At 39.1% G+C, this 25,998-nt stretch overlaps 1 pseudogene; it reads right to left on the minus strand.

Annotated features, from left to right (window-relative positions):
- Positions 1 to 1,540: 1,540 nt before the first annotated feature.
- LOC108312914 lies at positions 1,541 to 17,855 on the minus strand (annotated as a pseudogene).
- Between the last annotated feature and the right edge of the window lie 8,143 nt (positions 17,856 to 25,998).

Consider the following 25,998-nt stretch of genomic DNA (forward strand, 5'->3'; position numbering starts at 1 on the left):
GTGAGAGAAGCAGCTCTTCCGCCCTGGGCCTGATGTACACATTACTCCTTGGTTTCTTAAGAGCCAAATTCATACAGTCCTTGAGGAATGGAGACTGATGCACATCTTTTATGTAAATAAGTTATGCTTGTGCATAACAAGCGATCCTCTCACCTCGACCTCCCAAAGGGCTGAGATTACAGGTGTGAGCCACCACACCTGGCCACCGGAGAATTTTTAAGTGACCAGCAATGTATTTTGCCTAGAACAGTGGTGTTTTTACACCAGATATGCTCACAATTATTAATAGCACCCACTTTCACTCTTCAGTCCCAGCTTGAAAGATAAGTAAATAATGCCACCCTGCCAGTAGAGGAAATACAAAGAAGTTAGAAGAATTTGAAGTAACATCATCTTGAGCGTATTCACTCTTATCTGTACATCCTCCTGAACAATCTGGCTAGAAATAACAGCCATGTCAGCCATTGAATTGATCTACAGGTTACTCTTACTATGAAATATAGGATTTTGGTTATTTTTTTCATTTACTTTTTCTTTTGAATGGTCATGCATACAAAAAGTGAATATAGTGTGTATACATAATGAATAATTTCATGAACTTGCCACTCAGCTTTAAATCTATGGCCAGGCGTGGTAGCTCATGCCTGTAATCCCAGCACTTTGGGAAGCCAAGGTGGGCAAATCACTTAAGGCCAGGAGTTTGAGGCCAGTCTGGCCAACATGATGAAACCCCATCTCTACTAAAAATACCAAAATTAGCTGGGCCTTGTGGTGCACGCCTGTAATCCCAGCTACTGGGGCGACTGAAGCATGAGAATCACTTGAGCCTGTGAGGCAGAGGTTGCAGTGAACTGAGATCACACCACTGCCCTCCAACCTGGGTGACAGAGCAAGACTCTATCTCAAAAAAATGAAGCAATACCAATGCTTTTGAGCTCTCTGTGTGCCTCTCCCAGATTGCAGACCCCTAAGGGCTCCCATATTTAACCAGAATCTTGAATTTAGTATTCAAGATACATTCTCATACACCTGTATGTATAACTACATTTTCTTGTTTTTCAGCTTTATAAATTTTGAATTATACTCTGAATTTTCATCTGACTTGCTAATTCAATATTTTATTTATTCATATTGATGCATATAGCTTTAGTTTGTTTTCATTGCCATATGCTATTACATTTTGTCGATATACTATAATTTAATCTCATCTATTAGCTGTTTCTACTTTTTTGTTCTTGTAAGTGATTTTGCCAAGGACATTATTCTGCATGTTTCACAGTATGTACAAGAGTTTAACATATGTAGGAGTGGACTGGTAACAGAATATACATTTGCTGAACTCTGCTAGATAATGTCAAATGTATTGGTTGTATTAATGTTTGTTATGTTACATTACATTATGTTATATTTTGCTTTGTAGAGATAGGTCCTGCTATGTTGCCCAGGCTGGTTTCAAACTCCTAGCCTCAAACAATCCTTCCACTGTGCTTGGCTGAGTTCACAAATCTGTTGTAACCTGTAGCTTCCCTGTCACCTCTCTGGCTCTCCTCTCCTGCTAAGCTTTGTTTCCTAATTAAAATCTTCTGCCACTGCCATAGCTACTGCTGCTACTGGAACTGCCATAGCCACCTTGGTTTCATGGTTTGGCAAAGTATTGGCCGCCACCACCATAGGGGCCAGAGCTTCTGCCTCCAAAGTTTCCTCCCTTCATGAGTCCAAAATTTGAAGACTGTTGTAACTGCCAAAATCATTGTAGCTTCCACCACCTCCAAAATTGCCTCCATCATTACCAAATCCATTATAGCCATCCCCACTGCCACCATATCCACCACCACCACGGCTGCCACCAAAGCCACCACAACCACTGAAGTTTCCTCCACGACCAAAGTTGTCATTCCCACCGAAACCACCTCCACAACCACCACCAAAGTTTCCAGAACCACTTCGACCTCTTTGGCTGGATGAAGCACTAGCCATCTCTTGCTTTGACGGGGCTTTCCTAACTTCGCAGTTGTGGCCATTCACAGTATGGTATTTCTGAATGACAATCTTATCCACGGAGTCATGGTCATCAAAGGTTACAAAGGCAAAGCCTCTTTTCTTGCCACTCCCTCTGTCAGTCATGATTTCAATCACTTCAATTTTTCCATACTGTTCAAAATAATCTTAGGTGATGTTCTTCAGTGTCTTCTTTAATGCCACCAACGAATATTTTTTTCACAGTTAAGTGGGCACCTGGTCTTTAAGAATCTTCTCTTGAGACAGCTCTCTTTGGTTCCACAACTCTTCCATCCACTTTGTGTGGTCTTGCATTCATGGCTGCATCCACTTCCTCCACAGTTGCATAGGGGACGAACCCAAAGCCCCTGGAGTGCTTGGTGTTTGGATCTCTCATTACCACACAGTCTGTGAGCGTTCCCCATTGCTCAGAATGGCTCCTAAGGCTCTCATTGGTTGTTTCAAAGCTCAACCATCCAATGAAGAGCTTCCTCAGCTGTTCCGGCTCTTTAGGAGACTCTGACTTAGACTTGATGACAGGGAGAAGAGAGACTTTAACGATGCTTCTTCAGCGGCGTCCACGGGCCGCTATTATTACATTTGTTATGATGTCATGATCAGTGATCTTTGTTGTTACTATTGTAATTTTTTTCAGATACCACAAACTGTACCCATATAAGATAGCAAATTTATCGATAAATATTGTATGTGCTCTGACTGCTCCACTGACCACCTGTTCCCCCATCCCTCTCTCTCTCCTTAGGCCTATCTATTTCCTGAGACACAGCAATATTGAAATTAGGCCAATTAAAAACCCTGCAATGCCTTCTAAGTGTTTAAGTCATAGAAAGACTCACACATCTCTCACTCAAATCAAAATCTAGAGATAATTAAGTTTAGTGAAGAAGGCATGTCAAAAGCTTAGAATGAGGTCAAAAGCCAAGCCTTTTTGTTGTTGTTGTTGCCTTTTTTAAGATTCAGGGAGTACATATGTAGGTTTGTTAAGAGTATATTCTGGCCGGGCACTGTGGCTCACACCTGTAATCCCAGCACCTTGGAAGGTCAAGATTGGTGGATCACGAGGTCAGGAGATTACGACCATCCTGGCTAACAATCAAACCCCATCTCTACTAAAAATACAAAACGTTAGCTGGGTGTAGTGGCACACATCTGTAATCCCAGCAACTCAGGAGGTTGAGCCTATATTCCCAGCCACTCAGGAAGTTGAGGCAGGAGAATCACTTGAACGCGGAGATTGCCGTGAGCCAAGATCACACCCCTCCACTATAGCCTAGGCAACAGAACAAGACTCTGTCTCAAAAAAAAAAAAGTATATTGCATAATACTGAGGTTTGGATATTACTCCCTTGTTGGATGAATCATTTGCAAATATTTTCTCCAACTTTGCAGATTGTCTTTTCACTCTGTTGATTGTTTCCTTTGCTGTGCAGAAACTTTGTAGTTTGATATATTTCATTTGTCTTTGCTATGCTTTTGAGGTCTTAGCCATAAAATCTTTGCCTAGACCAATGTCTTCAAGCATTTTCCCTAAGTTTTCTTCTAGTAGTTTCATAGTTTCAGGTCTTACATTTAAATCTTTAATCAATTTTTAGTTGATATTTATATATGGTAAGAGATAGACATCTTATTGTATTCTGCATATGAGTATCCATTTATTGAAGAAACTTTCCCCTAATGAATATTCTTGGTAGCTTTGTTGAAAATAAGTTGGCTGTAAATATGTGGATTTATTTCTGGGCTCTCTACTTTGTTACACTGGTCTATGTGTCAGGTTTTATGCCAGTACCATGATGTTTTGATTACTATAGCTTTGTATTATATTTTTAAGTCTGGTAATGTGATTCCTCTAGCTTCTTTCTTTCTTTCCTTCTTCTCTCCAGAGTGGTGAAAGGGGGCATCCTTGTCTTTTTCCAGTTCTTAGAGGAAAAGTTTTCAACTTTTTGCTATTCAGTATGATGTTGGCTATGGATTTGTCATACATGGCTTCTACTGTGTTAAGGTATGGCCCTTCTATAACCTAATTTGTTGGGCGTTTTATCAGGGATGGATGTTGGATTTTATCAAATGCTTTTTCAGCTTCTATTGAGTATATGGCTTTTGTCTTTCACTTTGTTGATGTGATATGTCATGTTTTTTAATATGCATATATGTAACCATCCTTGCATCCCTGAGATAAATCCCACTTGATAATACTGAATGATCTTTTAAATGTGCTGCTAGATTCAAGTTGCTAGTATTATGTTAAAGATGTTTGCATCTAGGTTCATCAGGGATACTGATCTATAGTTTTCTTTTTCTGAGTCCCTGTCTGGTTTTGATGTCAGAGAAATACTGGCCTCATAGAATGAGCTTGGAACAGATCCTCTTCAATTTTCTGAAGTAGTTTGAAAAGAATTGTGTTAGTTCCTTAACTGTTTGGTAGAATCCCTCAGTGGAGTCATTGAGTCAAGGGCTTTTTTTAATGGGACACTTTTTATTATAAATTCAATCCTGTTATTCATAGTCTTTTCAGGTTTTCTGTTTTTTCTTGATTCAATCTTGGTAGGTTGTCTGGAAATGTAACCATTTCTGCTAGGTTTTCCAATTTCTTGGTGTATACTTGTTTGTAATAGTCTGTAATGATCCTTTGTGTTTTTGTGGTATAAGTTTTAGTGTTTCCGTTTTTTATTCCTTATTTTCTTTTCCGCTTTTCTCTTTTTCTTGTGATTACCTAGTGATTTGTTGATTTTGTTTATCCTTTCAAAAAACGAACTTTTAATTTCATTGACGTTTTGTATTGGTTTTTTAGTTTCAAATGTATTTGTACTCTGATCTTTATTATTTATTTCCTTGTGCTAATCTTGGTTTTGATTTTCCTTTTCTAATTCCTCGATATGTGTCATTGGATTATTTGAAATTTTTATATTTTTTTGATATCAATGTTAATTGCTATAAATTTCTCTTAATATTGCTTTAGCTGCACTGTTTACAATAGCAAAGACTTGGAACCAACCCAAATGCCCATCGATGATAGACTGGATGGGAAAATATGGCACATATACAGCATGGAATATTATGCAGCCATAAAAAAATGGTGAGTTTGTGTCCTTTGTAGGGACATGGATGAACCTGGAAACCATCATTCTCAGCAAACTGACACAACAGAAAATCAAACACTGCATGTTCTCACTCATAGGCAGGTGTTGAACAATGAGAACACACGGACACAGGGAGGGGAGCATCACATACTGAGGTTTGTTGGGGGGAACTAGGGGAGGGAGAGCAGGGGGTGGGGAGTTGGGGATGGATAACATAGGGAGAAATGCCAGGTATAGGTTATGGGGAGGAAGGCAGCAAACTATATTGCCATGTATATACCTATGCAACAATCTTGCATGCTCTTCACATGTACCCCAAAACCTAAAACGCAATAAAATATTTAAAAAAGAAAAAAATATATATTGCTTTAGCTGTATCTCATAGTTTGTTTTGTTTGTTTTGTTTTGAGACGGAATTTCACTCGTCACCTAGGTTGGAGTGCAGTGGCACAATCTCAGCTCACTGTAACCTCTGCCTCCTGGGTTCAAGCAATTCTCTTGCCCCAGCCTCCCAAGTAGCTGGGATTACAGGCACCCGCCACCATGCCCAGCTATTTTTCTTTTTTAAAGTAGAGATGGGGTTTCGTCATGTTTGGCAGGCTGGTTTCAAACTCCTGACCTCTTATCTCAGGTTATCCACCTGCCTCAGCCTCCCAAAGTGCTGGGATTACAGGCGTGAGCCACCGCGTCCAGCCTATAGGTTTTTGTATGTTGTGTTTCTTTTGTTATTTGTTTCAAACATTTAAAAATTTCTTTCCTAATTTCTCTACAGACCTAGTCATTCAGGAGCATGTTGTTTAATTTTTGTATATTTGTATTATTTTGAAATTTTTTATTGATTTCTAGTTTTATTCCTTTTGATCGGAAGAGATACTTGATATGATTTTAGCTCTTTTAAATTTGCTGAGCCTTGTTTTATGGCCAAATCACATGTTCCATCCTGGAGAACGTACTATTTACTCATGAACAGAATGTGTATTCTGTAGCTGTTGGATGTAATGCTTTATAAATGTCTCTTTGTTCTGAAAAGGTCCATTTGTTCTGAAGTGCACTTTAAATTCATTTTTTGTTTAATGTCTATCTAGGTGATCAGTTTAATGCTGAGAATGGGGTGTTGAAGTCTCCAACTATTTTATTGAAGTCTACCTTTCCCTGTAGATCTAGTAATATTTGATTTTTATATATGGGTACTCTGGTGTTGGATACATAGATAATATTTAGAATTGTTATGTTCTCTTGCTGAATTGATCCCTTTATTACTATATAATGAACTTATTTGTCTCTTCTTACTGCTTTTGACTTAAAGTCAGTTTTATCTGATAAAAGTTAGATAGTTCTGCTCACTTGTAGTTTCTGTTTTTGTGGAATGTCTTTTTTCATTTCTTCATTTTCAGTCTATACACGTTTTTACAGGTGAAGTGAGTTCCTCACAGGCAGCATATGGTTGGGTTATTTTTTCAAAAATCTCTTCAGCCAATCTACATTTTTTAAGTGGAGAATTAAATCCATTTACATTCAAGATTATTATTGATAGGTGAGGACTTATTCCTGTCATTTTTTAATTCTTTTTTAGTTGTTTTGTGTATTCTTTGTTCCTTTCTTATTGTTTATCATTGCAGTTTGGTGGTTTCCTGCAATGCTAAATTTGATTCTTTTTCTTATTTGTGTGTCTGCTCTACCAGTGAGTTTTATACTTTTTCTTGTTTCCAATGATAATGCTTGTTGTCTTTTCACCTCTAGATATAGGACTCCCTGGAGAATTTCTTTTAAGGCTGGTCCAGTAGTGATAAATTCTCTCATTGTTTTTTTGTCTGGGAAAGACTTTTTTTTTTTTTTTCCCGCATCTCCCCCTCGACTTTTATTTCTCCCTAATTTCTGAAGCATAGCTTTTCTAGGCATAGTATCCTTTGCTGGTAATTTCCCTTTTTTCAGCACTTTGAATATACTATCCCACTCTCTCCTGGCCTGTAAGGTTTCTGTGGAGAAATATGCTGTTATTCTAATGGGGATTCCCTTGTATTTGAGTTGACACTTTTTTTTTCTTTTCTTTTTTTTTTTTTTTTTTTTTTTTTTTTTTTTTTTTTTTTTTTTTTTTTTTTTTTTTTTTTTTTTTGACTTTTGACAGTTTGACTATAATGGCTTAGGGAGGACCTTTTGGTGTTGAACCTGTTTGGGAACCTTTGAGCTTCCTGAATTTGGATGTCCATATATTTCCCCAGATGAGAAGTTTTCGGCTATTATTTTTTAAAGTAGGTTTTTAATGTCTTTTCCCTTCTTCTTCTGTAACTTCCATAATATAAAATTTTGTTCAGCTAATGGTGTCCTATAAGTCTTAAAAGCTTTCTTCACTGTTTTTCATTTTTATTTTTATTTTTTCTCTGACTGGATAATTTCAGATAAGCTATCTTTAAGTTCAGGGATTCTTCAATTTGATCCAATCTGCTGTTGAAGATCTGTATTGTATCTTTTGTTTCGTTCATTGAATTCTTCAGCTGCAGGATTTCTTTTTGGTTCTTTTTTATGATTTCTATCTCTTTATTGAATTACTTGGGGGTTGTTTTGTTTTGTTTTGTTTTTGTTTTGTTTTTGAGACAGAGTCTTGCTCTGTCACCCAGGCTGGAGAGCAGTGTTGTGATCTTGGCTCACTGCAACCTCCAACACCCTGGTTCAAGCAATTCCACTGCCTCAGCTTCCTGAGTAGCTGGGATTACCACACCCAGCTAATTTTTGTATTTAGTAGAGATGGGGTTTCACCACATTGGCCAGACTGGTCTCAAACTTCTGACTGCAGGCAATCTGAATTGTTTATCTGTATTTTCTTCTATTTCATGGAGTTTCCTTAAAATCATTAGGTTGAATTTCTTTTCCACCATGATCTTGGCTTACTGCAACCTCTGCTTTGGATTCAAATGATTCTCCTCCCTCCCAGGTAGCTGGGATTACAGGCACACACCACCACACCCAGCTAAAGTTTTTATTTATTTTTTATTTTTAGTAGAGACAGGGTTTCACCATGTTGGCCAGGCTGGTCTCAAACTCCTCACCTCAGTTGATCCACCTGCCTTGACCTCCCTAAGTGCTGGAATTACAAGCATGATCCACCATGCCTGGCCCATTGATTTTCTTTTCACTGCAGTCTGCTACTAGCATTATGTTTTTTAATGGTGTCATATTTTCTTGCTTTTCATGTTCTGTGTCCCTTTATTGATGTCTGTGCATCTGGTGGAATAGTCACTTCTTCCAAACTTTCTGGAGTGACTTTTGTAGGGACTTTCACCTGCAGTTTGGTTTCAGTGTTCCAATTAGAAAGGGTGTAGTGGCTTTGTTTTTAGATAGGTGTAGTGGTATAATCTTTACAAGCCTCTTCAGCTGCACTCAACATCAGCAATAACTGTGGGGACCTCAGTGGCCTAGGCTGTAGATGTTTATGGCAGTGGCAGCATAGGTTGTTCATGTCCTTGGTGTCAAGGACTTTTGGTATTCTACTTTCAATTTCCTCATAATGGGAGACTTAGCTGAGGTGATCTGCCATTATGTCAAGTCTCACTCAGCCTACAGTCAGTTGCAGCAGTGCTAAGTTCCAGGCGCAGGTGCTCAGAGCAGCTGTGAGGCCAAGGTCCTAGACTCTGGGTCACACAAACCTACTGTGGCACTTGGGTCTTGGGTACAGGTTGGCTTTCTATGGCAGGGTTTGATGTGGGTTGACCACAGAGCTAGGATCTGTGACATTGATGTACCCCTCTACCAGCTCAGGCCCCGAAGGCTGAGTTGTAGCCATGATTTTCCCCCGGGAGCAGGGCACAGCACTGACCTGACTCCATAGAGGAAGGACGGCTCTGGAGTTTTTGGCTTGGGGAGCAGGGTATGGCTGCATTTTGGGAACCTGAGTCAATGTTCAGTGGCAACTTCAGTCTCAAGATGAGGCAGTATGTAGTAGAGACTCTAAAGCCTTGGGTGATGGGGCTCAGCAGTTTCCCATCTCAGTTTCTGTGATACTAGGTGCAACAGCAACAAATACCTGAGAATAACAAAGCACAGCTGTCAGTTGGGCCTTGAGAGAGGGCAGGGAACAATATAGTGGTGACTCTACTCCTGACAGATAGGTATGCCTCTGATGTGCAGATTCTAGGGAGATAGTCTAGCTCCAGGGAATCAGGGTACTAGAGCTGTTCAGCCTGCATGGTGTTATTTCACAGTTCAGCCACTTCTCCATTTCCCTAGGATACAAGGTACTATGTCAGCTCTGCCCTGAAATGCTTAGCTGCTCAGCTCAGCCAAGGCACCATTTTCCCAGGAGGCAAAGTGCCTCTTCAGCTCAGGCCTGGGGGGTGTCCTTCTTCTGGCTGCCAGGCACCATTTCCATAGGATGACAGTGCAACTTCAGCTTAGGTACTGGAATTTAGTGACCATGCTGGGCAGCAAAGGCACCATTCCCTGGGATTCAAGGTGCTGCTTCAATTTAGGCACCAGGAAAGAATGACTAGTCTGAGCAGCCAAATACTGCTTTCACAGGAGGTAAGGTGCTGCTTCTGCTCTGGCCCAATGGAGCAAGGAGAGAGGTAGATAGAGTGGTTTCACCTCCATTGGCCCCATAAGGAAGGGTGTAACAGCTGTTCACAGCTCAGTTTAGGGATTTTGTTCCAACAGGCTAAGATGATTCAGCAGCAGCTTAGCCTCAGGGATTAAAGGAAGCCATGGCTACTCATCCTCAAAGCAAGACAAAACCCAGCCATAGTTCCAGTTATAAGATGTGTAGCAAAGTAAACACAGGGCACAGAGTCAGCTCCTTCTCTGAGGGGAGCACAGCTGTGTGTACTCCAGGTAGCTTCCTCAGCTAGGTTTAGTGCCTGTCAGAACTACAGGGCACCCCAGTGGTGACATCTGTAGGTGTCTAGGGTGTTGATGGGGGTTGCTGGGATTATCTTGTTTACCTCCTTACTGTAGGGAGAAGTTCTTCCTGGTTCCCAGTTGATCCTAGTGGTGGAAGCCAGCCTTTCCTTCTGTTTCTTATGTGGCTGTCCCAAGTTTCTGTACTCACCAGAGTTTCTGTTACTTCTCTGATGCACTCAGGTTCTCTTCCTCAGTTCTTTGCATTAAAAGGTAGTTGTTTACTCATTCTTGTGGCTGTCTTTATGGGGGGATGAGCACTAAGGGCTTCTAGTTAACTATCTTCCTGATGTCACTCCAGAGTTTCTCCAAGTTTAGAAATTGTTATCATCCCCCCAGAAAAAAATTCCAAAAAAAAATACCCATTGGCAGTCATCCACCCCAGCCCTAAGAACCATGGTAAAAGATTACAGGAGCTGTTAACTAGAATAACCAGTGTAGAGAGGAACATAAATAACCTGATGGAGCTCAAAAACACAGCATGAGAACTTCATGATGCATGCACAAGTATCAATAGCCAAACCAACCAAGTGAAAGAAAAAATATCAGAGCTTGAAGACTATCTTGCTGAAATAAGGCAAGCAGACAAGATTAGAGAAAAAAAGAATGAAAAGGAATGAACAAAGCCTCTGAGAACTATAGGACTATGTCAAAAGAGCAGAACCTATGACTGATTGGAGTACCTGAAAGAGGCCAGGAAAATGGAACCAAGTTGGAAAACACACTTCAGGATATCATCCAGGAGAAATTCCCCAACTTAGCAAGACAGGCCAACATTCAGATTCAGGAAATCTAGAGAACCCCAATAAGATACTCCACAAGAAGATCAACCCCAATTCACATAATCATCAGATTATCCAAGGTTGAATTGAAAGAAAAAATGTTAAGGGCAGCCAGACAGAATGGCCAGGTCACCTATAAAGGGAAGCCCATCAGACTTAACAGCTTATATCTGAGCAGAAACCCTACAAGCCAAAAGAGACTGGGGGCCAATATTCAACATTCTTGAAGAAAATAATTTTCAACCAGAATTTCAAATCAGGCCAAACTAAGATCCTTTTCAGACAAGCAAATCCTGAGAGATTTTGTCACCACCAGGCCTGCCTGGGAAGAGCTCATGAAGGAAGTGCTAAACATGGAAAGGAAAAACTTACCAGCCACTACAAAAACACACTGAAGTACAGAGACGAACAATGGTACAAACCAACTACATTAATAAGTCTGCAAAATTAACCAGCCAGCATCATGATGACTGGATCAAATTCACACATAACAACAATATTAATCTTAAATGTAAATGGGCTAAATCCTCCAATTAAAAGACATAGAGTGGCAAGCTTGATAAAAAGAGAAGACTCATTGGTGTGCTATATTTGAGAGACATATCTCACATGCAAAGATGCACATAGGTTCAAAATAAAGGGCTGGAGGAAAATTTACTAAGAAAATAAAAAGGAGAAAAATGCAGGGGTTGCAATCCTAGTTTCTGACAAAGTAGACTTTAAACCAACAAAGGTCAAAAAAGACAAAGAAGGCCATTACATAATGGCAAACAGTTCAATTCAACAAGAGCTAACTATCTTAAATATATATGCACCCAATACAGGAGCACTCAGATTCATGAAACAAGATCTTAAAGACTTATAAAGAAACTGAGAGCACCCCACAATAATAGCAGGAGACTTTAATACCCCACTATCAATATTAGACAGATCATTAAGACAGAAAATTAACAAGAATATTCAGGATTTGAACTCAGCTCTAGATGAAGTGGACCTGATAGACATCTACAGAGCTTGACACACAAAAACAGCATTATTCTCAGTGACACATGGCACTTACTCTAAAATTGATCACATAATAGAAGGTAAAACACTACTCAGTAAATGCAAAAGAACTGACAACAGTCTGTCAGACCACAGTGCAATCAAATTAGAACTCAAGATTAAGAAACTCACTCAAAACTGTACAATAACATGGAAATTTAACAACCTGCTCCTGAATGACTCCTCAGTAAATAATAAAATTAAGGCAGGAATCAAGTAATTTGAAATGAATTAGAACAAAGAGACAATGTACCAGAATATCTGGGACACAGCTAAAGCAGTGTTAAGAGGAAAAATTGGGCTGGGTGTGGTGGCTCACGCCTGTAATCCCAGCACTTTGGGAGGCTAAGGCAGGCAGATCACCTGAGGTCAGGAATTCAAGACCAGCCTGACCAACATGGAGAAACCTCATCTGTACTAAAAATACAAAATTAGCTGGGTGTAGTGGCACATGTCTGTAATCCCACCTACTAAGGAGGCTGAGGCAGAAGAATCTCTTGAACCCGGGAGGTGGAGGTTGCGGTGAGCTGAGACTACGCCATTACACTCCAGCCTGGGCAACAAGAGCAAAATTCTGTCTAAAAAAGAGAGAGAGAGAAATTTATAGCACTAAATGTCCACATCAAACAAAAATCTGGAAGGATCTCAAATTGACATCCTAACATCATGACTACAAAAAGTAGAAAACCAAGACCACACAAACCCTAGAGCTAGCAGAAGGCAAGAAATAAGCAAGCTCAGAGCAGAACTGAAGGAGATAGAGACACAAGAAACCCTTCAAAAAAAACAAATCAACGAATCCAGGAGCTGATTTTTTGAAAAATCAATAAAATAAACCTCTAGCTAGACTAATGAAGAAGAAGAAAAAGAAGATTCAAATAAACACAATCAGAAATGATAGGGAGATACCACCACTGACCCCACAGAAATTCAAACAACCATCAGAGAATACTATAAACACCTCTATGCAAATAAATGAGAATATCTAGAAGAAATGGATAAATTCCTGGACACATACAAACAAGACTGAACCAGGAAGAAGTTAAATCTCTGAATAGACCAATAACAAGTTCTGAAATTGAGGCAGTATTTAATAGCCTACCAAACAAAAAAAGCCCAGGACCAGATGGATTCACAGCCAAATTCTACCAGAGGTACAAAGAGGAGCTGGTACGATTTCTTCTGAAACTGTTCCAAATGATTGAAAAGGAGGGACTCCTCCCTAACTCATTTTATGAGGCTAGCATCATCCTGATACCAAAACCTGGAAAAGATGCAACAAGAAAAGAAAACCTCAGGCGAATATCCCTGATGAACATCAACGCACAAATCCTCAATAAAATGCTAGCAAACCAAGTCCAGCAGCCATTAAAAAGCTTAGCCACCACAATCAAGTTGGTTTCATCCCTGGGATGCGAGGCTGGTTCATTATATGCAAATCAATCAATATAATTCATCACATAAACAGAACTAAAGACGAAATCGCGAGTATCTCAAAAGATCCATATCTCAATTTATTTGCATAGAGGACTTTGATAAAATTCAACTTTCCTTCATGTTAAAAACTCTCAATAAACTAGGTAATGAAGGAACATATCTCGAAATAATAAGAGCCATTTAGGACAAACCCACAGCCAATATCATACTTTATGGGTAAAAACTGGAAGCATGCCCCTTAAAAACTGGCACAAGACAAGGATGCCTGCCCTCTCTCACCACTCTTATTCAACATAGTATTGGAAATTCTGTCCAGGGCAATCAAACAAGAGAAATAAATAAAGGGTATTCAAATAGAGACAGAGGAAGTCAAATTGTCTCTGTTTGTAGATGACATGATCCTATATCTAGAAAACCTCCCTGACTCAGACCAAAAGCTTCTTAAACTGATAGGCAACTTCAGCAAAGTCTCAGGATATACAGAATCAATGTGTAGAAATCATAAGCATTTCTCTACACCAACAATAGACAAGCAGAGAACCAAAGCATGAATAAACTCCCATTCACAACTGCCACAAAGAGAATAAAATACCTAGAAATATTGCTAACAAAGGAATTGAAGGACCTTTTCATGGAGAACTACAAACCACTACTCAAGGAAATCAGAGAGGCAAAAACAAATAGAAAATCATTCCATGCTCACGGATAGCAAGAATCAGTATCGTGAAAATGGCCATGCTGCCAAAAGCATTTGTAGATTCAATGCTATTCTCATTAAACTATCATTGACATTCTTCACAGAATTAGAAAACCTTTTAAAATTCACACGGCTCATGCTTGTAATCTCAGCACTTTTGGGAGGCTGAGGCAGGTGGATCATGAGGTCAAGACACGGAGACCATCCTGGCAAACATGGTGAAACCCCATCTCTACTAAAAATACAAAAATAAGCTAGCCTGTCTCTACTAAAAATACAAAAATTAGCTGGGCATGGTGGCATGTGCCTGTAGTCCTAGCTACTAGGGAGGCTGAGGCAGGAGAATTGCTTGAACCCAGGAGGCAGAGATTGCAGTTAGCCAAGATCACGCCACTGCACTCCAGCTAGTGACAGTGCAAGACTTTGTCTCAAAAAAAAAAAAAAAAAAATCACATGGAACCAAAGAAGAGCTTGTATAGCCAGAACTATCCTAAGCAAAAAGAACAAAGCTGGAGGCATCATGCTACCCAACTTGAAACTATATTACAAGGTTACAGTAACCAAAACAGCATGGTACTGGTACAAAAACAGGCACACAGTCCACTGGAACAGAATAGAGAACTCAGAAATAAAACTGCATATCTACAACCATCTGATCTTCGACAAACTTGACAAAAACAAGCAATGGGGAAAGGATTTCCTAGTTAATAAATGGTGCTGGGAGAACTAGCTAGCCATATGCAGAAAATTGAAACTGAACCCTTACCTTACACCTCATATAAAAATTAACTCAAGATGGATTAAAGACCTAAATGTAAAACCCAAAATTATAAAAACCCTATAAGAAAACCCAGGCAATTCTATTCAGGACATAGGCATGGGCAAATATATTTTTTCTTTTTTTTCTATTTATTTATACTTTAAGTTTTGGGGTACATGTGAGTGAAGATCATGCAGGTTTGTTACATAGATATACACGTGCCATGGTTGTGGTTTGCTGCATCCATCACCCCTTCATCTACATTAGGTATTTCTCCTAATGTTATCCCTCCCCAACCCCTCTACCCTCTGCTATTCCTCCCATCCCCCACCCCCCAGGCCCCAGTGTGTGATATTCCCCTCTCTGTGTCCGTGTATTCTCTTTGTTCAACACCCATTTATGAGTGAGAACATGCGGTGTTTGGTTTTCTGTTCTTGTGTCAGTTTGCTGAGAATGATGGTTTCCACTTTCATCCACGTACTGCAAATGACATGAACTCATCCTTTTTTATGGCTGCATAGTATCCCATGGTCTAGGTGTGCCACATTTTCTTTATCCAGTCTGTCATTGATGGGCATTTGGGTTGGTTCTAAGTCTTTTGTTATTGTGAACAGTGCTGCAATAAACATATGTGCGCATGTGTCTTATAATAGAATGATTTATAATCCTTTGGGTATATACCCAGTAATGGGATTGCTGGGTCAATAGTATTTCTAGTTCTAGATCCTTGAGGAATCATCACACTGTCTTCCACAATGGGTGAATTAATTTACACTGCCACCAACAGTGTTAAAGCATTCCTGTTTCTCTACATCCTTTCCAGCCTCTGTTGTCTCCTGATTTTTTAATGATTGCCATTCTAACTGGCATAGTATCTCAATGTGGTTTTGATTTACATTTCTCTTATAACCAGTGATGATGAGCTTTTTTACATGTTTGTTGGTTGCATGTCTTCTTTTGAAAAGTATCTGTTCATGTTCTTTGCCCACTTTTTGATGGGGTTGTTTTCTTGTAAATTTGTTTAAGTTCTCTATAGATTCTGGATATTAACCCTTTGTCAGAGGGATAGATTGCAAAAACTTTTTCCCATTCTGTTGGTTGCCATTTCACTCTATTGATAGTATCTTTTGCTGTGCAGAAACTCTGGAGTTTAATTAGATCCCATTTGTCTGTTTTGGCTTTTGTTGCTGTTGCTTTTGGTGTTTTAGTTATGTTGAAATCACCAAAAGCAATGGCAACAAAAGCAAAAATTGACAAATGGGATTTAATTAAACTAAAGAATTCCATCAAAGCTATTGAAATAATAATAAATAAGCTATTTGGAAGACAAGGTGACCATCTTTCAAAATGGGCAAGATGTATTTCACCCTTCTGATTGAAAAAGGACAAACAGGGAGAAGAACTTTGACCCTACCTGAATAGATAGAAGGAAAGAAACCAGGATTCTGTCTACTCAGAGAGGAAAGAGGAAATAGAAGCCATAGTCAGTGAAGAACACAAGTTGGTTATTGAACCTAGTCTTAAATCAAGGCTTGTAGATATAAGTTCTACTTCAAATGCACAAGAAGACTTCTGTCCCAGCTCAATAGTCAGGCAGAGCAGGCAAATTCGCTCTTACTATGATTTTTGTTCTACTCAATTCTCTAAGGGCTTGGATTAACCCACCCACAACAGGGAGGGCAATTTGCTTTATTCAGTCTACCAATTCAAATGTTAATCACATTTAGAAATACCCTATAGAGGAAATGTCTGGGCACTCTGTGTCCCAATCAAGTTGACACATAAAATTAACCATCACAAGTGCTATATGTAGAAGTACTCCTGTGAACTTACAACTTCAGTAGAAAAACCCAAATGGTTTTGAAGCAGGAGAATAGGGTCTGGAGGCAGGGAACCTAAAGTTGTTTCACGCTTATTTCCTAGAACTACATTGAAAGGAAAACCCTAACTTTCCATGCCTAAGTAACAAAAAAACAAAAAACAAAGCTTACTCCTTTGACCTTTTCAGCCAAAAGATGGGAAATTGGCTGTCCACAAGAAATCATACTGAGCCTGGGAGGAGTCTTCCTTTGCAACTTTGTAACTTCCCTTCAGATTCTGAATGGTTGCTGTTTACAACCAATCAGACTCATTGCAGGCCAAGTCTTCGTTTGCGTAGAAGAATAACTTTGTAACTTCACCCTAACCTCTGATTGGTTGCTTTTGGCAGGCTGATTGCAGGCTACCACTTCAGTTATGTGAGGTGAGCATGAAGTGGCCAACGGGAAACTTCTAGAGGGTATTTGGTCCCAAGAAGATTCTGTATCCCAGCCTTTGAGCTGCTGCTTGGTCCGCTCCCACACTGTGGAGTGTACTTTTGTTTCCAATAAATTCTTGCTTTTGTTCTTTTGTTGCTTCATTCTTTCTTTGCTTTGCTGGGCGTTTTGTCCAATTCTTTGTTCAAAATGCCAAGAACTTAGATAACTTGAAGACACAACCCTCTACAGGTGACAGTTTCAAATCATATTTTTCATGGGCAATTAGGAGAAACTAAAGGCATGTCACTTAACATCTCTGTAGCTTGCTTTTTCTTTCTCAGCTTCCCTTACTATTTATACCATGTGGTTTATTTCATAGCATTTCACATTAGAAATAACTCACCCAAATCCACCTTTGTTGATGAATGTTAAACTTACTAGTATTGTATCTAGTGGAAATACCACATTAATAAAAACACATTTTGGGAAAATGATGTACTATTAAATAGTTTAGGGCAGTAAATTATTATTTTTTCTTTTTTTGAGATAGGGTCTTACTTTATCACCCAGGCTGGAGTGCCATAGCAGGAGCTCAGCTCACTGCAACCTCTACCTTCTGGGTTCAAGGGGTCCTCCCACCTCAGCCTCTAGAGTAGCTGGGACTACTGGGGCAGGCCACCACACCTGGCTAATATTTGTATTTTTAGTAGAGATGGGGTTTCACCATATTGGCCAGGCTGGTCTCGAACTCCTGAGCTCAAGTGATCTGCCCTCCTCAGCCTCCCAAAGTGCTGAGATTACGGGCGTGAGCAACTGTGCCTGGCTGAGGCAGTAAATACTGTAAGTAAAACATTATTATATGCAAAAATCTCATGATTCCAATAGTTAATTTCACTCTGAGAAGGCAATGTACATGCCGGATAGGAGCACAGAATTTGGAGGCAACGAGCCAGAGTTAGGAATCTACTTTATACTGCATATAGCTATATGACTCTGGACAAGTTACCTAATCTTGACATGCCTCCGTTTCTACATCTATTAAATGGCGTAGGAGTACTGTAAGTTGGCTAACCCATCACCTATTTTCATTTTTTTCTCTATTGTTCCACTCTAGATGTTAAAAAGCCAGATACTTCACCAACGTCCTTTACAACTAGGAGTAGCCAGTAACCCATGTCTGGCCAATGAAGGATATAAGGAAATCTTCTCGAGGGCACATGAGAAAACTTATGATGGTTAAGAAAAGAAAAAGCCTCTTGCCACCTTTTTTCTCTTCCTGCCTTGAAAGTGGATGTGCTGCCTAGAGCTGTGGCAACCATCTTGTGACCATGATGCAGCAGATATGCTAAGAATGGTGGATTTGAAAACAAAAAAATTAAATTATTTCTTGTTAATGAACTATCCATTACTTACCTCAGATTTCTTGTCATATGAGAAAAATAAATCCTTATTAGTATAATACCTGTTATACACCTCTGGCTTATTCCTAATTTTCAAATAAGGATAATAATATAATTGAATTCAGTGAAATAATGCAGGGAAAAGGCTGACTCGGCACTGTACCTGGTACATATGACATACACAATAGATGTTAAATATATTTATTGTCCACTTCAAATGTGTAATTACAAACAGATTTCAGCATGTTCTTGTCACTGTCACTACCAGAAGATTAACACTAATTTTTTTTCTTTTTTTTTTTTTGAGACCAAGTCTCTGTCGCCGAGGCTGGGGTGCAGTGGCATGATCTCTGCTCATTGCAACCTCTGCCTCCTGGGTTCAAGCAATTCTCCTGCCTCAGCCTCCCCAGTAGCTGGGGTTACAGGCATGAGCCATCACACCTGGCCAATTTTTGTATTTTTAATAGAGACAGGGTTTTACCACGTTGGCCAGGCTGGTCTCCATCTCCTGACCTCAAGTGATCCACCCACCCTGGCCTCCCAAAGTATTGGGATTACAGGCGTGAGCCACGCTCCTGGCCCACATTAATGTTATTTAGTCAAATAATTGTTTATGGCTACAACTCTTTTCCAAGAGACATACTAAAATCTAAATACAAATGTATATATTTGAAAAGCTAATATAAATGGCATTTGAGTTCATTTCTGTTACTGCTTTCCCAATTGCCAAAAGCAATCTGAACATAGTTTATTCAGACGAGGTCGATTTCTGCTAGTTGTGGTCCTTGAACCTTTTTTGGTAACTTAGGAGTAAATAGGTGTTTGGTTTTTTGTTTGCTTTTTAAGCAACTCTTCTAAATTTTGCTGTGCTCATTCTTTCTTCACATGTTGTTACTGTCTAGATATAAAATTTGCTTTTCTATTGGAGACTCTTTTGAGAGCTGGCTATCCCCTCTTGCTCCTTTTTTCTTTTCTCTTCTCTACTCCCAAGTTTCTTGCTCTTTTTCTTACCTTGTAAGTTACTGGAAATTCGTACCCTCTTGAGAGGCCCTTTTGTTTGAACTTCAGTCTTTAGTTTCATCAAGCTTTCTAAGGAAATTGATCTGTCAATGAAGGTTGGCTTGCCTGACCTTCAGAATATCTGTATTATTCAGTGATATGTTTTTCTGGTTGCTTTATTTAATCATAGTGTAAACATCACCCATTGCATAGCTATGGCAGTGACATAAATCTAACAGAGTAAGAGCAAGGAGAGACAGAAGTCCCACCACAGATTGTACTTCAGTCAAAGGGATTCTTTTTGACTGCTTATGCAACTAAAGAAAACTTATAAACATAGAAAGCAATTATTTTTTATTTTATTTATTTATTTAATTTTGGAAGGAGTCTCACTGTTGCCCAGGCTGGAGTGCAGTGACATGATCTCCACTCACCGCAACCTCTGCCTCCTGGGTTCAAGCGATTCTTCTGCCTCAGCCTCCCAGGTAGCTGGGACTACAGCACGTGCCACCATGCCCGGCTGATTTTTGTATTTTTCTTAGAAACAGCATTTCACCGTATTGGCCAAGCTGGTCTCGAACTCCTGACCTTGTGATCTGCCCGCCTCAGCCTCCCAAAGTGCTGGTATTACAGGTGTGAGCCATTGTGCCCAGCCAGAAAGCAATTATTAAGCCAACAATATGCTCATACTGATATTAAATGGTGTGCCAGATTCTAGAAAGAGTTACCTTTCAGTAAGAGCACTGCTTGTTGATTCATTTAGATGTCTAGTCTGTACACAAAAGCATGATTTTTATTTCTTATAACCAAAGTAGAAACCTCCTCTGAGCAATTTGACAAAAGGTTTATGTTATGTACTTTAGTGTAGTTTAAGATTACAGTGATACAATTCCTAAAGAGTGAAATATAAGGCTGGGCATGGTAGCTCACACCTGTAATGTTAGCATTTTGGGAGGCTGAGGTGGGCAGATCACCTGAGATCAGGAGTTCAAGACCAGCCTGGCCAACATGGTGAAACCCTGTCTCTACGAAAAATACAAAAATTAGCTGGGCGTGGTGGCGCGCATCTGCAATTCCAGCTACTAGGGAGGCTAAGGCAGGAGAATCGCTTGAACCTGGGAGGCGGAGGCTTCAGTGAGACAAGATTATACCATTGCATACCAGCCTGGGTGACAAGAGCGAAACTCTGTCTCAAAAAAAAAAAAAAAAAGAGTGAAATACAACTTTTCACAAAGTATGGAACTGCGGTAGTTTAGAACAATGTCTCAACATACCTCCTACACTACGTTTAATAGTAAATCTCTGTATTTGGTGGCATAATATGCTCTTATTGTAAACTAAAAACACATGCTGAGCACTGGACATTGTCCAACTTTTAATTCATATGATTCATTCTGAGTTTCTGACTGAGATCATTCTTTCAGACTGTGTGTATTTCTCCTGAAACCCATAAAATATGCAGCTAACATAATTTCATTTTTATTTCCTTTCCTGGAAAAGGAGAAATCACTCAGATCAGCTTTCATATTGCCTTACAGACTATGACTTCAAAATATTTTTAAAGGGTCTCCTTTGTACTAGAATTGCTCTAATACAGTAGCCACTAGCCACATATTGCTATTGAAAGATTAAAATGTGATTATTCCAAATCAAGGTATATGGTAAATATAAAATACACACCAGATTTCAAATGCTGACATGAAAAAAGGATTGTGAAATATCTCACTAGTAGTTTTTATATTGATTACTTATTGAAATTTTAACATTGTGAACATATTGGTTTAAGTAAAATATATTGTGAAAATTAATTTCATGTTTCTATTTACTTTTGATAAAAGTACTACTAGAACATTTTTAAATTACTTGTAGTGATCTCATTTGTAACATGTTACATTTCAATCATATACCACTGTTCTAAAGAGTCACTCTGTTAAGCCCTGAAATTAACTCCAAATACCTCCCTGGAATACAGTGCCAAGGTAGAGGCTTCCTTGAACTTCAACCTCTAAAAGTAAGCAAGAATTGAGAAATATCTTCTGCTTTGAAAAATATTGACTCCGAAACCCTAATAATCAATTACATATTATTTGGGGGCTAAGCTCCTATTTTAAATGTAAATTGAAGAAATTAGGCCAGAGTCCTTCCCATCTTAGTGCTAATTATATAATCAGCCTATTTAGTTTTCCCTAAAGCCTATTTAGTTTTAGTTTCTTTTTTTTTTTGACATGGAGTCTCATTCTGTCAGCTAGGCTCGAGTGCAGTGATGTGATCTCTGCTCACTGCAACCTCCGCCTCCTGGGTTCAAGCAATTCTCCTGCCTCAGCCTCCTGAGTAGCTGGGACTATACCGTAGGTGCGTGCCACCATGCCCAGCTAATTTTTTTTTTTTTTTTTAAGACGGAGTCTCTCTCTGTCACCAAGGCTGGAGTGCAGTAGCGCAATCTTGGCTCACTGCAACCTCTGCCTCCCGGGTTCAAGCAATTCTCCTGCCTCAGCCTCCCAAGTAGCTGGGATTATAGGCATATGCCACTACACCCAGCTAATTTTTGTATTTTTAGTAGAGACGGGGTTTCGCCATGTTGGCCAGGCTGGTCTCAAACTCCTCATCTCAGGTGATCCACCCACCTCGGATCAAAGTGCTGGGATTACAGGCATAAGCCACCATGCACAGCCTATCTAAAGCCTTTTGCCAAGACAAATTAGCTCTCAGAGAACCACAGTATTCCTTTTGTAATGTGATTCATAGTTACAAACTAAATTAAAATCTTACCTACTCTTAAAGAATAGAAAACGTGAAAAAGTTCTATGTTAGCCCTTACAATAATTAAAAATTCACAAGCTTTGAAATGAATACAGGGAATAAAATGATTGCATATGACAAAACAAAAGTTTAAATTGGCTTTGTAAACTCTGCATAAGATAATGAAAGCCAGGTTTCTCAATACAGTACTAGAAAAAGAAAAAGGTTGTAAATAAGCCAAGGAGAATTCCAGAATGAATCCTGTGGTGCCAAATGTGTGTTGACTACAAGGAATAACAGTGACTTTACACTGGAAACACCTTAACCAGAGGCCAAGGTTAAAGATACAACAGCATTATCACACCACTTGCACAGCTACCCCCAATGTTAACATAACGGTAGTGCAATTATCAAAACTAAGAAATGAGTCTTAACTAAACTCCAGACCTAAGTCACGTTTTACCAGTCTTTCCTTTAGTGTCCTTCCTCTGTTTCAGGATTCAATCCGTGATCCTTGACACTTGGTACTTTGTCACATGTCCCTCTGTATGGGTTTCTTTGATGTTTTCCTATGATTAGGGATAGACACTGCAAGACTCAGAGTCACTTTACAAAGAAGCCTCTAGGGAGTGCCCCACAGAAAACAAGAGAGACAACACAAGGACACTAGAGGAAATTTTAGCCTCCAACATCTATAACTATAGCAAATAGTAAACAAAGCCTAACTCCTAGCCAAAGAAACACAAAACCTCACACTAAAAGCTTATTTACCTCAGTTCCTTTTACCTAGTACATCATGTACAGCCTCAAAAAATTACAAAACATAATAAAAGACAAACCCCACAGTTTGAAGAGACAGCAAGCATCAGAACCAAACTCAGATATGAAGGAGGTATTGGAAGTATCTAACCAGGAATTTAAAATAACTATGATTAACATACTAGGGGCTCTAATGTAAAAAGAGGATAACATGCAAGAACAGATGGATAATGTAAACAGAGAGGTAAAAACCCTAAGAAGAAATGAAAATAAAATACTAGAAATAAAAAAAACACCAAAACAGAAATGAAGAATGCCTTTGATGGGTTCATCAAAAGAATAGATACGACCAGTGAAACAATCAGTGAGACGTCAATAGATACTTCAAACATTGACATACAATGAGAAAAAAAGAATGCTAAAGAAAAAACAGAACAAGACTCAAGAACTGTGAGACAATTATAAAAGGTGGAACATGGACTTTTTGGAAATACCAGAAAGAGGAGAAAAAGATAAAGAAACAGAAGAAATATTTGAAGCAACAGTGACTTAAAATGTCCGCAAATTAATGATAGACACAGCTATGGTCTGAATGTTTTTATCTTCTCAAAAGTTATATTGAAACTTAATCCTCAATATGATAGTACTAAGGTGGGGCTTTGGGGAGTCAATCAGGTTATGAGGGCTCCATCCTCAGGACTGGGATTAGTGCCCTTATGAAAGAAGCCCTAGGGAATTAGCTAGCCCCTGACACCATGTGAGGACAAAGCCAGAATGCACCATCTATGAGGAACCAGGGCTTCACCAGACATTGCTAGTGCCTCACCAGACACTGCTAGTGCCTTGTTCTTGGACATCTCAGCCCCCAGAACTGTAAGAAATAAATTTGTTGTTTATAAGCTCCCCAGTTTATGATATTTTTGTCATAGCCCAAATGAACTCAGGTAGACACAAAAGAACAGATCCAGGAAGCTCAAAAAACACCATGTAGGATAAATAACAAAAATGCTACATCTAGATGTAGCATTCTTGTTATTTCACAAGTATATATACTGCATATATATATATATATATATATATATTTTTTTTTTTTTTTTTTTTTTTTTTTTTTTTTTTTTTTGAGTTGGAGTTTCAGTCTTGTTGCCCAGGCTGGAGTGCAATGGCACGATCTCAGCTCACTGCAGCCTCCACCTCCCAGGCTCAAGCAATTCTCCTACCTCGGACTCCCAAATACCTGGGATTACAGGCATCCACCACTACGCCTGGCTAATTTTTGGTATTTTTAGTAGAGACAGGGTTTCACCATGTTGTCCAGGCTGGTCTCGAACTCCTGGCCTCAGGTGATCTGCCCACCTTGGCATCCCAAAGTGCTGGGATTACAGCATGAGTCACTGCACCTGCCGAAGTATCTTATCTAGACACAGGTCTCACTCCTTTCACAAAAATTAACTTAAAATGGATCATTAGACCTAAATGTAAAATACAAAACTATACAATTCCTAGAAGATAACAAAAGAGAAAACTCATGTGACCTTGGATTTGGTGATGGCATTTAGATATAACATCAAAAACACGACTCATAAAAGAAAAAATTGGTAAGTTGGACTTCACTAAAATTAAATTGTTCTGCTTGCAAAGGACACTGTTAAGAGAATGGAAAGGTAAGCCATTAACTGGCAGAAAAATCTTTGCAAAAATATAGTTCTTTATATATAAAATATATATTATATGTAACATATAACATTTATATATATTTATATATGACATATATACAACATATGTGACATTGTATATATATTATATATACAATGTCATATATGTTGTATATATGCCATATATAATATACATTGTATATATAAATGTTATATTTTATATATATATATATATTTTTATATACATATATATATTCTGAAAAAAGAAAAACTGTGGAAACAGTAAAAAGTTCAGTGGTTGCCAGGAGTGAGGAGTGGGGGTGGTGGATGAATGGTGGAGCACAGCTGATATTTAGGGTAGTGAAACTATTCTGTTTGATTATGTAAACATGTCATTATACATTTGTCAAAATCCAGGTAATATACTGTCAAGTACGTCACTTGCATAAAGAGACCACCAGGCAGGCTTTGTGTGAGCAACATGGCTAGTATTTATTCGCCTGGCTGTGGGCAAGCTGAGTCCCAGAAGAGAGTCAGTGGAGGGCAGAAGGATAGGAGTTGGTTTCATAGGTTGGGGCAAGTGGTCAGTTAAAGGTGGTAATCTATTTTAGGGAGGGTAAGGGTGTCACGGGATGCATGGACACAAGGGTAGGGGTCAGTATTCTATCTTGGAGAGGGGAATGGTGTCACGGGATGCATGATCACAAGGGTAGGGGTCATCTATTACAAACAGGCATGATCATAAGGGTGGAGGTTATCGGTTGCAAGCAGTAAATTACATAGTTACAAGGGTGGGGGTCCTGAGAAACCCAATGTCCAGGGGGGAAATTCCACAAAGCTGAGCAGGAACAATGGCTGCAGGTTGCAGATTGCAGGGGGAGAGCAATTAGTTGAGGCAGGAACAAGTTGCTTCTCTTCTTTTAGTGACCACCTGGCTACTTGTGGTTACTTCAGACTTTCTAGCTCCTGGGGACCATCCAGAGGTGTAAGTGCGGGTCTCCAAGGCTAAAATGGCCAGGCTTGGACTTGGAGGCCTGACATATACAACACCAAGAATGAACCCCAATGTAATCCATGGACGACTGTTAATAAAATTTTAATAATGGCTCATCAATTATAACCAATGTACTAAACTAATGCAAGATGTTAATCATAAGGAAAACCGGGGATGGGAGGGTTTGGGTTAAGAGGGCATATGGGAATTCTCAACTGTTTGCTCACTTTTCTGATAGGCTGAAATTGTTCAAACAATAAAGTATATTATTAATAGTTTTCAAAAATTCACTCAAAGGGCTAAATAGCAGAATGCACATGACAATGATAGGTCTTTGTGAACTTGAAGACAGATTAGAAATGGTGGACTGAAATCCTACAAAATCAATAATTACATTAAATGTAAATGGTCTAAATATACCAACTATAAGGCAGATTGTCAGACTAAAACAAACAAGACCCAAGTACATGCTATTTATAAGAAAATAACTTTCTTTCTTTTTTTTTTTTTTTTTT

Source organism: Cebus imitator, unplaced genomic scaffold (genome assembly GCF_001604975.1).
Source record: "Cebus imitator isolate Cc_AM_T3 unplaced genomic scaffold, Cebus_imitator-1.0 Scaffold131, whole genome shotgun sequence".
Classification (NCBI taxonomy): domain Eukaryota; kingdom Metazoa; phylum Chordata; class Mammalia; order Primates; family Cebidae; genus Cebus; species Cebus imitator.